General features: G+C 43.2%; 1 pseudogene; it reads right to left on the bottom strand.

Moving 5' to 3' along the window:
* Positions 1–10,203: 10,203 nt before the first annotated feature.
* LOC8043930 lies at positions 10,204–14,733 on the bottom strand (annotated as a pseudogene).
* Positions 14,734–15,059: the final 326 nt, after the last annotated feature.

A 15,059-nucleotide genomic window follows, 5' to 3' on the forward strand; every position in this document is an offset into this window, starting at 1 on the left:
CTTGTCATTGTAATTTATTTTCGTTCTTGTCTAATAGTTATACCAGTTATGTGTATTAGTATTGTTTCTTATGATGTTATTTGTTTAGTGTTTGTGATAGAACCCCTGTGATAATCTGGAGCATGCTTTTGAACCAATATGTATCACATTAATTTCTAATAAAGTAATTGTTTTAAATACTTGTGGCTTGTTTTGCAGTGCCCGCATGGTAGGACTCATGAAGTTGCATTTCCACAAATGGCAGTGATATGAGCTGAGAGAAAACAGCTATCTTTATTGTTAAATTTGAAGATTCATGCAATTTATTGCCACCCACCTGCCCACTCAAAGCAGGGATAAAGCAACAGAAAGTGCTCGTTCACACCAGCTCTTGCCAATAGTATAGACATGTGACAAAAAAGATATACAACCTATTGTAGGGTGATTTCAGATAAGATCGACCAAAGGATGGCTAGTCGACATTTTCAAATCAACTGATGTTTTTATATGTTATTGTCTAGTGTCTGGTATGAGCGAATCCAAACTTAGTTTTGACAAGAAAAAATACTTGGGGACAGGAAAAATCGTAATACATGAGGTGGTGGACAGTTGCATTAACGCGCACTGATGGAGGGGGCCCGTTTGAGAGTGAATAACTAAAGCGATAACATTAGGAGAACTCTAATACGTTTTAGGCGCAAACTATGGGTATAGCTTGCTTGTAATATAAAGTAATCATATTTATTTAAAATTTATTTATTTTTCTAAAAATCGACAAACATGCCTGCTCGAACGACAAATGGCAAACTTTGGAGGTCTGTATCTCATGAAATAATTTAATCATTATGATATAATTTGCAGATATTATTCTACTAATATATAGCTAATATATAAAAAATAACTAAGGTATCTGTGTGATACAATAGTTATGATATATTTAGTCAAACATGGAAAAAAAAATCAAACAAAGAAAAATTCCGATGCGAATAAAAAAAAAAAAAAAACACCAACCTCGATTTTTTTTAAATTCAGGTAACCTGTTATATTCTATTTCGGCATTCATTTCCATTAAAAACATGTTGCATCATTTTATTGAGAAAGAAGATACAACTCCCCAAAGTAGGGTCCTTTTTCAAAGCCTACACTTAGCAGTGTTTCATACAAGAACTGACTCTGAGTTCCAGTTTCATGAAACCAACAAACATCTTTTATATATTTTTATTCAGATGAGGCCAATGATAACTAAAGAAATCGTTCACACACTTAAATTAAGGAGAAACTACTGTGTACAAAGAGGTATCATATTACGGACTAGTGATCCGAGAAAAGATCATGCAGCCATCGGCCACTAGGAACTTTGTTTACTTTATTCTCCTGCGACACTATATGCTATTCCCTCTTCCGCTCTACCTTCATCTCTCTCTCTCTCATATATATCCCTGATATATATCCAGAACAAAAACATGTTCAAGCATTCCCTTTCTGCGTGGTAGTGTTCTGTGGCTAGCAAAAATCATTTCCTCGCTAAGCTCACGATTATGGCAAAATAGTTGCCGGAAGCCGCAGACGACACTCGTCGATAGTTCTGGCAAAACGGCCGATACAATCTTTTTTTCGCATTTCCCCGCTCGCTGTCAAGGACAAGGGGGTTCGCTTCAACCAGCAAAACATGGCCGCCGACGCCTGTTTACTGGGCAGACATGCCTGTCGCCATCTCACTCGCTGGCGTCACGGGCGATAATATCAGGCACAAAGGGGCACACCAACCGGCAGCATTATCCCCAAATACTGGAGCCTCGCGTAAATACATAGAGTGTAAACGCTGTCGCCATGTTATCGTAGTAAGACCGCCCCCCCCCCCCCTCCCCCAACGGGGGACTGCAGCACGCGACGGCGTACTAACACAACGGCGACGATATCGACATCGCGGGCTCCGAATTTTCCCATAGTTCTACTCCACGGGCATTTCTCGAAACGCTTGATATTGTGTACGCCCGCCTGGAAGGATTTCAGGCGCGTAGTTAAGATAAGGCGGTTCTCCGCGGCAAAAGAAAGCAATTTCACAAAAGCTTAAAAGCGGCGGCGACGCGTGTGCGGTGAACGCTTGTAGTTTTGGTGTAGACAGGGTGTGTGTGTTCTCGTTGTTGACACCAGCCGGCGATAAGGCACCGCAGGCGGTAGCTCAGTACAGCAAGGGCTAATCCGAGTGACCATCGACGTAACCCCACCGCCAACCCCTCGCGAACCGGTCGCCGACATGGCTCAGGCTGTGTCATGAACCACGTGGTAGAAGCTCGGGTGCTTTCATATCAGCGCGTGGAGGGACGACAGTGCGATTCCGGAAAGTCTTTTTCGAAGGCCGCTGACCACAATTTTTTGTCTGGAGACTTTCCCTCTTTCTTCCTTTGACGTGGATCAAGCTTTGCCGACAGCCTCAGTTGTGACCTCTCTTTTCAAATGTACGTTTGCAGTGAGTGAGCTCCTCAGCCTCGGACTTGTCACTTGTGCACCCAGTAGTTCTTTCACTTGGCAATTATATGCCATCAGTTGGGGTTTAATTTCTATTATTTATGCATACATTATGAAGACGTCCTGGAGCTCCGAACGAGTGTTTTGTGCAGATTACTTTTGCAAACACAAAAAGACTATACCAAAGCAGCGGAATTTTCGAAGTGTTGGCGAGTTGGACCTAAACTCGTTGAAGCAAATTCTTCCGCCTGACTGTTCCACCAAAGTGAGTGCGACGGACTACCTGTGCTACCATTGCTTCATGCACATCACTAAGGAGATCTCGATGCGAAGCTCAGAGCAGTGCCCTGACATATTTGTGCCAGCTGAAGAAGCAATTGAAGATCTAAATCGCAGCATACTACCTACAGATGTGTCGCCGCTGAGACAACCAAGCGTCGTAAGAAGTCGGGACAGGCCTGCCTATGTCAAGAGAAAGCAGACAGAACTGGAGCAGGTTGCTGTCAAGAATATAGGCTCAAGGCTACGTATTGCGTACGACAGGGACGCACCATCGGGGTCGTCCGAACCAACATGCTCCACATGCACTGAGTGGGTGGACAACTTTCGGCAGGCCTTTGAAACCGCCACCTCTCTCCGGGAACGTTGTCAACTGCTTACACTCCTGCCGTCAACACTGACGAAGAATGAGGTTCAAAAGATGATTCCACAGGCCTCAATGTACCTCATCAGTAAATCCCGAAAACTCAAGGAAAAGCATGGCGTGTGGTATGAGCCGGATCCTTACACGAGGTGCAAGGTGAGCCCTGAGAACCTGTCTGCTGCCCCAGAGTACTTCACGAAAGACGAGCTACAATGTTCGCGCCAAAGTCCCAACCAGAAGGACGTCATCTCTGTCATGCTCAACGGAGAGAAAACGTTCGTGCCAAAGCGCTTCATGACACGCTCAATACGAGAGGCCTTCCGTATATACAAAGACAAGCATCCCGATTCCGGCGTTGGGCTAACGAAATTTTATTCGTGACGCCCTAGATGGGTCCAATGTATTACACACCAGGAAGTGTGCGTTTGTGTGCGCTGCGCCAATTATTATCTTTGTATTGCCGCTCTAGAGAACGTTACAGGCTCAACATTCAACACTGGTGAAATGAACTCGGCATTTCTGTGAGACCCAGCAACAGAACTGTGCGTTCAAGGAGACTGTGATCACTGCCCAAAAGGCCAGTTTCTTACACTCCAGGAACTTGATATCCCGGAGGATGAAGAGATTGTGCTTGCAACATGGGAGTCCGGCGACCTTGTGAAAAAAACTTTGGAACCTGAGACTTTCCTAAAAGTCATCCAAGTGACGGTTGGAAGTTGGGTACTTCACAACCATATCCGGCAAACGCAAGGTAAAGGGATCTACGATGAAAAACAGTGCATGCAACGCGGGAGCATTGTCTTTCATTTTGACTTTGCTGAAAACTGGACCATCGTGCTTCCTGACGAAGTGCAAGCATATCACTGGAAAAAAAAACAAGTTTCGATATTTACATGTGTAGTGACGACAAGAAAATCTACAAACAGCTTTGCCATCATCAGTGAGGACCTGTGTCACGACGCCGCTCACGCTTGCTTGGCTCTAGAAAAAGTGAAGGAGTGGGTTGAAGACAACGTTGCGGTATACTCGTACGTGAAGTACGTAAGTGACGGCGCCGCCAGTCATTTCAAGAATCGCTACCAGCTTCACCAATTTGCAAAGGACGATTGCCCACAAGCCCAGTGGTTATTTTCTGCATCTGGACATGGGAAAAATGCATGTGACGGAGTTGGCGGACTCGTGAAGCACCAGGCCACGCTGAACAACCTGAGAGAACGTTCAGTAAGCGCAATTCATATGGCCAGGACAATGGTGAGCGTTCTATCAAAGAAACTGAAAGGCGTGCATCTTGTATATCTGAACGAAAATGAGGTTGTTCGCTGACGGTGCGCGCCTTCCCTGGCATTCAGTCTTGGCACGCGTGGCGGCTCAGCAAGTCATCAACAGAAGGGACCTGTGACGTATATGTAGCACGGACAGTCGGATCTGCTTGGAAGCAACTTTATTAAATGGGTACAGCGAGGAAAACCTTAGCGTAAAGTGCCGAATTTGATTTCCCAAGGACTGCTCATTTTGAATGCAGGGACATCTTATTTATCACATTTTTCTTCACGGGGTATTTAACCTACTGTTTTTGTTGGTGGTTACTAATAATTTTTATCTGATCACTATAAAAAAAATCCCAAAATGTTATCCTCGAGCAGGATAAAATATATCGGCTTGCCACGATTCATTCATACACCGAGAGCATCGAAGCTGCTCCAGTTAGGCACTATGGCATCCGTCACCTGAAATTGTTTGTAATCGTAAATACACAGCCAACCTAAATATCTTACTATTATATCTTTGTTTTTGTGTGTGGAAGTAAAGTTATTTATTTTACTCTAGATGTAAAATATACCGGAAGGTACAACTTCACACTGCATCATCTTTTCTCAAATCATTAGTCTCTAATATGATACCACTTTGTACGCTTATGTAAAATGCTGTATATAGTTTCTCCTCCCTTTTACTGTGTGACCGATTGCTCTTTTTATCAATGACCTCATCTGAATAAATGTATATAAAAGATTTGTGCAAGTTTCATGAAACTGGAACTCAGAGTCACTTCTTGTATAGGACACTGCTAAGGGTAGGCTTTGAAAAAGGACCCTACTTTGGGGAGTTGTTTCTTCTTTCACAGTGCAATGATGCAACATGTTTTTAATAGAAATGAATGCCGAAATAGAGTATAACAGGGTACCCAAATTTTAAAAAATCGAAGGTGGTGTTTTTTTTTTATTCGCATTGGAATTTTTCTTTGTTTGATTTTTTTCCCATGTTTGCCTAAATATATTGTAACTATTGTGTCACTCAGATACCTTATTTATTTTTTCAATAATAGCCATATATTAGTAAAATAATGTCTGCAAGTTATGTAATAATGATTAAAATATTTTATGAGACACAGATTTCCAAAGTTTGCCATTTGTCGTTCGAGCAGGCATGTTTGGCAATTTTTAGAAACCTAAATACATTTTTAATAAATATTATTACTTTATATTACAAGCAAGTTGTACCCATAGTTTGTTTGTAAAAAGTTTGAAAATTCTCCTAATTTTATTGTTTTAATTATTCACTTTCAAACTTGCCCCCTCCATCAGTGCACGTTATTGCAACTGTCCACCTCTCCCTGCCTTACGATTTTTCTTGTCTCCAAATTTTTTTTGGGTCAAAACTAAGTGTGGATTCGTTTATACCAGACACTAGACAATGTCATATAAAAACATCAGTTGATTTAAAAATGTCGACCAGCCACCCTTTGGTCGATCTTATCTGAAATCACCCCTGTAAATGATAAGTATAACCAAACTAATAGAAAGTTAAGCTGGCGATTAAAAAAAAACTTTTACTTTTTTTTGTTGTGTGCAAATTCCAATGTAACAAAACAATGCTGTCCTGAAAGCTTCTGTTGTGTTTCATGATAAATGTTAGAGCAGCATTCAGTTCAGCATCGTTAAGACCATCATCGTTCATTTTTCCATGTTTCATTAGAGGAAATTGTAGGATATCAGTTCTGCATTTCGACGTTTACACTTGCAGACAATTGATGTTACCGCTTCTTTTAGGTGGAATCGAAATTCCCATTTCAACTTTTATATTTTCACACAGTTGATGTTACTACCCTTGTTTTAGAGTAATTCAAGTTGGGAACCTCGCAGGCGGCAAGAAGTCTCCTAGCGATCACAATGCCTCCCTTTGTTCAACAAACTGATACTTGACTACGGCTGCTATACTCCAGACAAAGTGACAGTCAGCACTGACTATCTTTTGGAGAGTCGCTCAAACACTCCCATGACTCTTTTGCGATAGGAGTCGGGGGACGCTTCATAAAAGGAGGTCCTCACAACTCTTGTTACAGAGTCACGGGGATTACCAGGAAGGAGTCGTGTGACTCTTTTTCTCGGTTGGATAAGAGTGTTTAAAGAGTCGCAGTGGACTACGTCACCTGGAGTCGCCCATACACTACCATGACTCTAGTGTGATGAGAGTCGCAGGGCTCTTCTTTAAATAAGAGTCAAGTGACTCTACAAGCTGGAGTCGTGGAGGAGTCAAATTTGTAGCGCGCAAAGGAGTCATGGCGACTCTCTTTAAAAAAAGAGTCGAGCGACTCTACAAACTGGAGTCGATTCTGCGGCGCGCCAATACCCCCCAAGGAGAGTCATAGCGACTCTTTTTTTTTAAGAATGTAGCACCATATTGCGTAGTGGACACAAGTCTAACGCCTGAGGGCCAGGAGCCGGAAATGTGTTTATCTTTCTTAAATAATGGAAAGTGGACGTATTGTTTCCTTTTTGTTCTTCGGAAATGTTTATTTTATTGTGCTGGGCGCTTCATGGCCAAATGAGGCTCAGGACTGGCCATGAACAAGCGACACAAATTGCGCGGCTTATGTTCGGTTCCACCGATATTTCGGCAAAAGGTTGCTCTCGCATATGACGACATTCGGTTAAGTGCGATTTCACACAATTCCGTTTGATTGAAATCGACTTCGGTCGGATCGCTTGTGACTGCTCATGATGAGATAGGCCACAGGCTCCATCATCGGGTTGGCCAGGAACACTTTCAAACTGACTGTATGACTTGCTTTTTAACGCGCGATTATTCCTCTTTGTCCGAAATAATACCAAGAATGTTGGAAAGGACAATTTGTAATATAAAACGTGTAGATCTAATTTAATTAGTATTGAAATGCCTTCAGCTTTTAGTTCTACGTAAATCAGAAATGATTCAGGGCTACCTGAAAGAATGCGTAAAGGTGTCAGTGTGTTCGCTCGTCGTAAGCGGCCCCAATTGGTTGCAACACAGTCGGTTACTCATACCTTATTGAAATAAACCTTTCCGCCTTGGTGTTATTTCCGAGTCTCGCTAGAGCGACAAATAGAAACAGTCGACACCGAAAAGCCTCAAACACTAGCATCATCCACGGGAGAGAATCCTTTACAGGCTTGCAATAACTCGTGCTTACTTCACGAGCACCGAGAGACTGCAAGCCTTGCAAATGTATGATAGTGTGCATGCTGCACGTGTTGGAGGCTTGTCGGTGTCGGTTATTTCTGTGTGTCGCTCTTGTGGGACTCTAGCATTAGTGACCCTCTCAGTCTTTCAACCCATCACACCCCTCAGCCTTTCAAACTCCGCAGCCCTTGAAACACCTTGAGCCCTTCACACCTTTCAGCTCCTTTATTTTTTCAGACTCTCCAGCATTTCAGACGTCCTCAGGCCTTCAACCTTTCGGGTACCTAAATGATTGTGAACAATAAACCAAGATGTAGTTTAAAACGTCATTGGAAGTTTATTTTAGAGATTGATTTTGGCATAAATGTTTTAACTCAGAAGGACAGAAAGAACCAAGGGGTACTAAACCCGGGCGCGAACTGCTGTAGACAAAAGCGATGAAACCAAATAGCAAGTATAGAGTTTTTTTGTCGAATTAATATTTTTCAATGTACTCACAATACTGCTGGGAAGATTTCCGAGATGTACGGTAGTTCGACCTTTAAAACTTAGGTGTACGAAACATAAACACACATATAGTCATTAAAGAAATAATTGAGGAGGTTCTCGAGAAATGTGAGTTAGAGGCGACTTCAAAGGCAGTTTTACCTCGTGAACTCGAAAAAAACAACTATTTGGCACGAAAATATTCATAGCGGCAAGAACAATCCAAAAAACAAGTGCCGGACGCCCCGCGCTTTGCCATTGGCTGAAACAGCCGTGACGTCATGGAAGGACCTCTTCTGCTCAGCCGGCCAGCCAGCAAATGTGGAAATGGCGGGTCTCGGTGCTCACACGATTGCAGGAAATATCGAGGTCATCCCATGCGCCTTTGAAACGATAGCAAAGAATTCTAGGAACCGCAAAGACGCTGGCGAACAAGGGGAGCCGCAAGATTCTCAGTCCCAGCGCAGCGACATCGCGTCCTCTGCCCGTATTGGCAACACAGACTGGTATGTACTCTCATTTTTTGACGTTTTCTGCGTTTCTTTACCTAAAATTCCAATGAACGAAAGTTAAGATTGCGAGTTCCTGCTGAACACTGGTACCGTGAGGCGGTCAATTTGGTATGACACTGACCAGACAGAAAGTGGCAGTTTCTCTAGTACGCTCTTACGAAGTTTTCTAAATGCGTTGTAAACAATATGTTGGCGGTGCAATTTTCCGATAGCGGGTAAATTATGCTATGGCCGCTTCACTACAGACTGATAAATCGTCGGCCGCAATATTCCATAAGCATTACGCTAATCTAAGCGTTCTTGACAAATGAACCATATGCAAAGAAATCAGCCTAGATTCACGACTGATGTCTTCACAGGGTCAAAACGGCATGCAAGTTAGTCTACCCTTCGTGCAGCTCACGAGTTTAATCCTCGAATGCGCTGGTGTACTGTACACCTGTCTCGATCAACAACGGCGCGCGATTTCGTGCTCATCGCCCGTTCTTTTTTTTATTTATTTACCTTTCCCGTACCCAAGGTATATTTTGGTGCACTTGCATGTCGTTATCGTGACAGATGTATCGATATGAACACATGTTTCCGAATCATCTATTCATGTCGAGCTTATCCATGTGTTCTTCCAGAGCTGACGTTCGCTCGCTTCGTTAGATCACACATCCGATGGCATCCTCTCAAAACGTGTGCCTTTTCTGTTTTTACTCATTGCACGCTATAAACTTTCATTCAGATTTGTAGCAATTCATATAAGTTCCTACCTCTTTTGAATGCGCATACATTTCGTTTGCAAAGGGTTAGTTGATAGGAAAACAAATAAAAAGATCAGATCGCAAATAGTTTCATATCGCTCATTTTCAACAGGCTTGATCTCTTATCTTCAATAGGTGTTCCTGTGAAGAGTGCAAAACCATGACCACAGAAGAGGAGAGCATGTACTGCCAGGAGGTGGTAGAAATCGATAAAAAATTGAAAAAAAAAATAAAAAATGTGTGACGGAGAAGGCAATATTTAAACAAGCTTGCCTCAACAAGACTCTGCTCGACATCGCCTTGGCAAGCAGGAGGCACGATGGGTACAGAACCTGTTATCCGAAAGTCAGGTGAGTATACCAGTGTGCAGATCATGACATATTTATTTCAACCAAGCACTCATTGTTTCGTTTTTTTTTAAAGCAATTATTTAGACCAACTTGTACACTTAATGGTGCTCTCTGCATCAGCTTATGGAATTAGTGCAGGGTAAAGACCCTGTCAGATCACAGTGCAACAGAAGAAAAGAAAGAAATTGTGCCACAGAGTACAACAAAAAAGAAGTCCACTCAATATTTATTTTTGTCTTTCTAGGCAGATGCTAAACATTGCATACAGGCAGTTTGCGCTCCTAAAATGGGAGTGTCTCGGCAAGGGGAATAGACGGATCCTTCCAAGCAGTGTCGTAAGCAAGATCCGAACGAAGTTCCCGTCAAAGGACCTAGCTTATACCGGGTTTCAGCACGTGTACTAAACCCCCACCCCCAATCCAAGGCAGGAACACGTTTTCAATTCATTAAAGTTTATAGAAAAAAATGTTCCCGATTAGGAAAGGCAGAACATGTGCATAACAGATGCGAACCTTTTCTAATTTACAAACAGGATTGAAGCAAAGTTACAACAAATAAAAGAACCACACTGGTCCCAATCAGAAAGAAAAGCTGGTGCACCATAAAAAAAATACACTCTCGTGCAACAACTGGGCGAGATGATGCGACGTTGCAGGCCTTGAGAATCCTAGTGTGGGGTCCCCAGTGAAGTGAGGGTACCCCAGAATACATCTGCATTTGGAATAGGAAAAGTGGGAATACCGACAGTAAGCTTACTGAGACAAATGAACACAAGCTCCCGAATGTGATATGTAGCGTCATATAAAAGACACCTAATTTGTTGAACCTTGTTTTATGCCTTTGTGTCAGCTCCGCGTTCGGAACTTTCCTCGCAGAGCTGCAGAGTGGTGTTGGATCCTCGCAAGGCATGATCAGAACGAAACCTCGAGTTTTCATCTGGGCCCAATCTCGGACCACATCAAGGAGCCTCCCGACATACTCTGTAACAAAATTGTTCAACATAATAAACCTTAGTTCATGTGCAAAGTGTCAAAACGTCTGCGCGTAACTTTTGAGATTTAAAAAAATCACGTTGACTTAAATGAATGGTATAAAAATTTTAAATATCGCTGTACCACACGACTTCAGTCACAGTAGCCACTTTTGCTTTCAGTTTGTAATCTTGAATTAGAACTGTATAATTAAGCTAAATAAACATTAAAGCTGTTTCATGCAAACCATAAGTTCGTCCATATTTTCTTTTGGCTGCCACTGGTTTCCCCCAATTGGCCTTGGGGTGCTTCACGTTATAGCACTTGTCACCCTCCTCTGTCAATGCTTGAGGCTGGTTGCCATTTTCGTTGAAATGGAGGACTGCCAGCTGGGTTCTGAAGAGATACAATGATTTTCCAGAGATAAGTGTCAAGATGATCTCACACCAACATCCTGCTTATTTCCAACTGAGCAGGATGACCACGACATGTATAGAAATAGCAGTGTATATATGCTTTTGTTTGTATTTCTTACCATTGCCTAATTAAAAATTATGAAACAATTATTAGATGAAAATGACACCCATTTGAGGCTGCCACATGAAAAGATTTCACGTGTTACAACCACCTTGCCGTCATCCCCTTGTATGAGTATTGGTATAATTTGGGACAGACGTGATTCAAGAGCCCATGAAACGCCTCCACGGTGTATGTCTGGTAGCGCGTGGAGAGTTTCGGCAAGTCGGCCAGCAGATACCGCTTGGTTACGATGGCTTGAAGCGGGCGTCCGTGTGGTTTTGGATGTCCCGAGCGTGGTTTAGAACGGACAGCCACTTCGGGACTATCAGGTCCAGATTTCCCTGGCTTGAAGCAGCCACCCAGCATAGGTAGTTTTGCACTGGTATGCTCCAGAGCGCAAGCTCGGCGCAGGTGGGGCTCCTCATGGCCGCGACAAGCTCTTTCTTGATGCCTGAGAATAAGGATATGCGTTTCTGAGAACAATAACTCTTTATTCAGCTAAGTGAGGAATTACTGAAGTTGTCATTCTTGTTTAACAACAAGAATGACTATTTGTACAGCCCGTTAATCACTGGACGCTTGCTCACGATTCATTTTCGAATAAGTCCGTAGGCAAGCACACCAGACTGCAGCGTGACGAGTCTTCAAAGAGGAAGCGGGCCACAGTGGATAGACTTCAGAATATGGAATAAATATCGACCTACAATATTGAGATAAATATAAAAATATGTGACTTTTCGACACTACCCCAACTGAGCTTTGATTGCGCTTTATATTTGGGCCTGGCGAACTCGGGCATGCTGGCTGCACATAGTTCCAGAGGTTTTTTTCTTTTTTTACAGCTTGCCACTTGTTGTATGTTCCAGCCATCTGTGGTTCGAAACTTTCAACCAGCACACACACTGTATTAAAGAGTTGTTTTAATTGCAATATTTTGTGTCCCATTAGCGACTGATTTTTTTTTTTTCAAAAGCAAGGCAGCTCTGGAGATTCAGACACAGATTTTAAAGCAGGCAAACGGTACCTTTCAAGACGTGCCACACGTCGAACTCGTGGCGAATCTCAGGCCTTTCCTTCTTTCTGAAGGCATTGTGTTGTGCATAGCGGTCGGTGATGAGGAGCTCCACGGTCAAGCCTTTTACGTCCAAAAAGCTGAGGTTTCTCTTTATCCCCTCCAGCTCCATGCGACTACCGCCACCCGCCTCATTAGACTGTCAAGAAAAAATTACATTCGGCGCTATAGAGATAAAGTAGCCTATCAATATTTGGAATGAATGGTTGAGACTCAAATTTGCTAGTACAATCAACAGTAGACACTCTTCCTAAAGGTTTGTCTAAATGCATGTAAAAAAAATTAACTGGTGCACAGAGTGCTACATTCATACATGCACAAGTTCGAAATGGACAATCTTTGTGGTCTCGAGATCCAGCACAGAGTATGTGCCGAACTTGGCGCTGATCCTTGGCGAGTCGGCCCGACCATCCCCGGCCAGGCTTAGGGGATTGGCCCTTGCCTCTTGCAGTAGAGAAGCCTGTTCTTGGTTCCACAGCTGCACATAAGATAGTCTGCCCACTTCGTAACTTTCGGCTTATATTGATATTTCAAGCATTAGACAAGCCGCGAGTGAGTAGGGTGTTGGTATGATTGACTACGTGATTGAGCAGAAGCATGTCAACACTCCTGCTACCAATAGCCGGCCAGAGGTGAGTCCACTGTAGGGTGAAAAATGTAGAGCAGCTAACGACTTGCACACCAATGCTCGACAACATCTTCAAGGATAGAGTGGGGCTCTGCCCTGCGAACAAGATACCCGCGCAGAGCAGCAAGTTGAGAAGTGGTTGCTGATTCACGATCTCTTGGTTGACCTAATAGGAGTGGTGGCCTGCAAGGCACTCAGAAAAGACCTCCAAGACTGTCCCCACAGGCTCAATCGAAACATTGCAGCTGGCATAACACTCTGGACAGATCTTCCGAAATTGCTGCCGAAATTTGGCCCCCGCCACCAAGCTGCCGAAATTTGGCCTCCGCCCCCAAGAATACACGCTTGCCATCCCATGCTGCCTCTGTCTCACTGGAGCTGTAAAAAGAACATTGTAGATTATTTCACCCTTTATTATCAGTTTGCAGGTGGGGTGGCAGTGTGATCTACTAGGTACGTGATAAGAACACGAGGGTTCATTCGGTAACGTTATGCCCAGAGGCGGATCCAGAACTCCGTTTTTTTTTTGGGGGGGGGGATCTGTAGAGATACTGTTCGTCCATTCTTTAATATCACCAAGGGTGCCCACTCATGTCAAATTGCCCTCCGAAAAGGAGGGAGGGGGGGGGGGTCGATTTTGTTTGGCGGAGGCGGCCGCCCCCCCCCCCCCCTCCCCTCCCTCGGATCCGCCCCGGGTTATGCCTCCCTGTAAAGTAATGTCTACTGCCAGAAAAAAAACAAAGAAAACTGCAGAGAACCCGGTGGCTGGTCTAATCCCTCCGCTGGAAAAACCATAGCCAAAATCATGTTCCGCGTTCCTTATTCATTGAGAATAATAATCATGTAGAGGTCAGAGTTGCGTGTGTGAGCTGCGCAGAACTGCCATGCTTATATTTTAGTCAACACATCTCACCATATTATATTATTCCATTTCTGTGTCACTGATGCTTGCACAAGCTGAGCGTACCTTTTCTTATGGTCTTCCGAAGGATCGTAATCCTGATCTCGATCTTTCGAAGGATCTTGATCCTCCTTTCCATCTTCTAAGTCGGTGCCAGGTTCATCTGCGCTGGGCTCTAGTTGGCCGACCTCTTCAACGCCGTCCCCTCGCTTGATGTTATTTGATTTGCAATTGCATGAAGAGTTTACTTCCCTTTGGGTTTTAGTATGAGTGAACAGACGGGAAACCTGCACTCCTGCAGTGAAAACAATTTAGATGATGAGGAAAGGTTTACATCTGATGCATTTCTAAAACTATGAACATTGTAGCAGTGAAGAATAGAGTTTTAGTTTCGCATAATTGTTATTGTTGTGTTGCTAGCAGAGGCACACACCATAACTTTAAAGCTGAGATTCATCATGTGCCCAAAGTCCTTAGCGTATGGCATACTCAAACTCACTCATTTCACTGAAACTGCAGCAGGTGCACTTAAGAAGCGAGAGTGTCACATCATGTACTCTGTTATGGTCATTGCCACTTCAAGAAAAAACATTTTGTGTGCAGTTTGTATAGTGCATAAGCTAGTTCTTACAAGGTTTGGTTGTTAGAAAAATATACACATAAAAGTAAATTATTCATGCTCCGTTAGGTGTTAAAAGTTGTTTACTATGGTTCTCCTGGTGGAAATGAGTACTAAAATTCTAGCTTGCCTCCAAGCATAGATAGCTTACGCTAATGAATACCAGTAAACATTTTTGTTCCTTTCATACATTGCTTCACACAAAGTGCATTCTGATAAACTGAAACAGAGTGGGAACAGCCAGAGACCGGTGCATGCTCTGGCTCACACTCTGACGGGTTGTTGGAATAAAAGTAGTGCTGACTTTGTTCCTAAGTGAGTAGCACCAATACACCTTCAATGCATCATTCACATACCTTTGTTTTTTTCAGGAGAACTTGTCTGAGCATGCTGTGACCAGACTTGTACGTAATCCGTTACAAGTAACAAAATTACTTGTAATCCCTTACATTTATCAGTAATTTTGTAACGGAATAATTACATATTTTCTACAGTAATTTTAAAGTAATTCCCTTACATTTGTGACGTAACGGATTCCTTGTAATCCGTTACATTTTTTGTCAGAACCAACCCCCCCCCCCCCCGCCCCCATTCTAAATAAAGTTTTTTTTTTTTTTTTCATTTTTGTAAAGTCGAGCGCAGTGACACTGTCACGCGAATCTGCCAGCGCAAAGGGAGGCTCGGCACTCTTCAGTTCCGCAAGGCCTTTTTTGCAACACCAAGC

Source organism: Ixodes scapularis, unplaced genomic scaffold, assembly GCF_016920785.2.
Source record: "Ixodes scapularis isolate PalLabHiFi unplaced genomic scaffold, ASM1692078v2 PGA_scaffold7__128_contigs__length_106722199, whole genome shotgun sequence".
NCBI classification, from domain to species: domain Eukaryota; kingdom Metazoa; phylum Arthropoda; class Arachnida; order Ixodida; family Ixodidae; genus Ixodes; species Ixodes scapularis.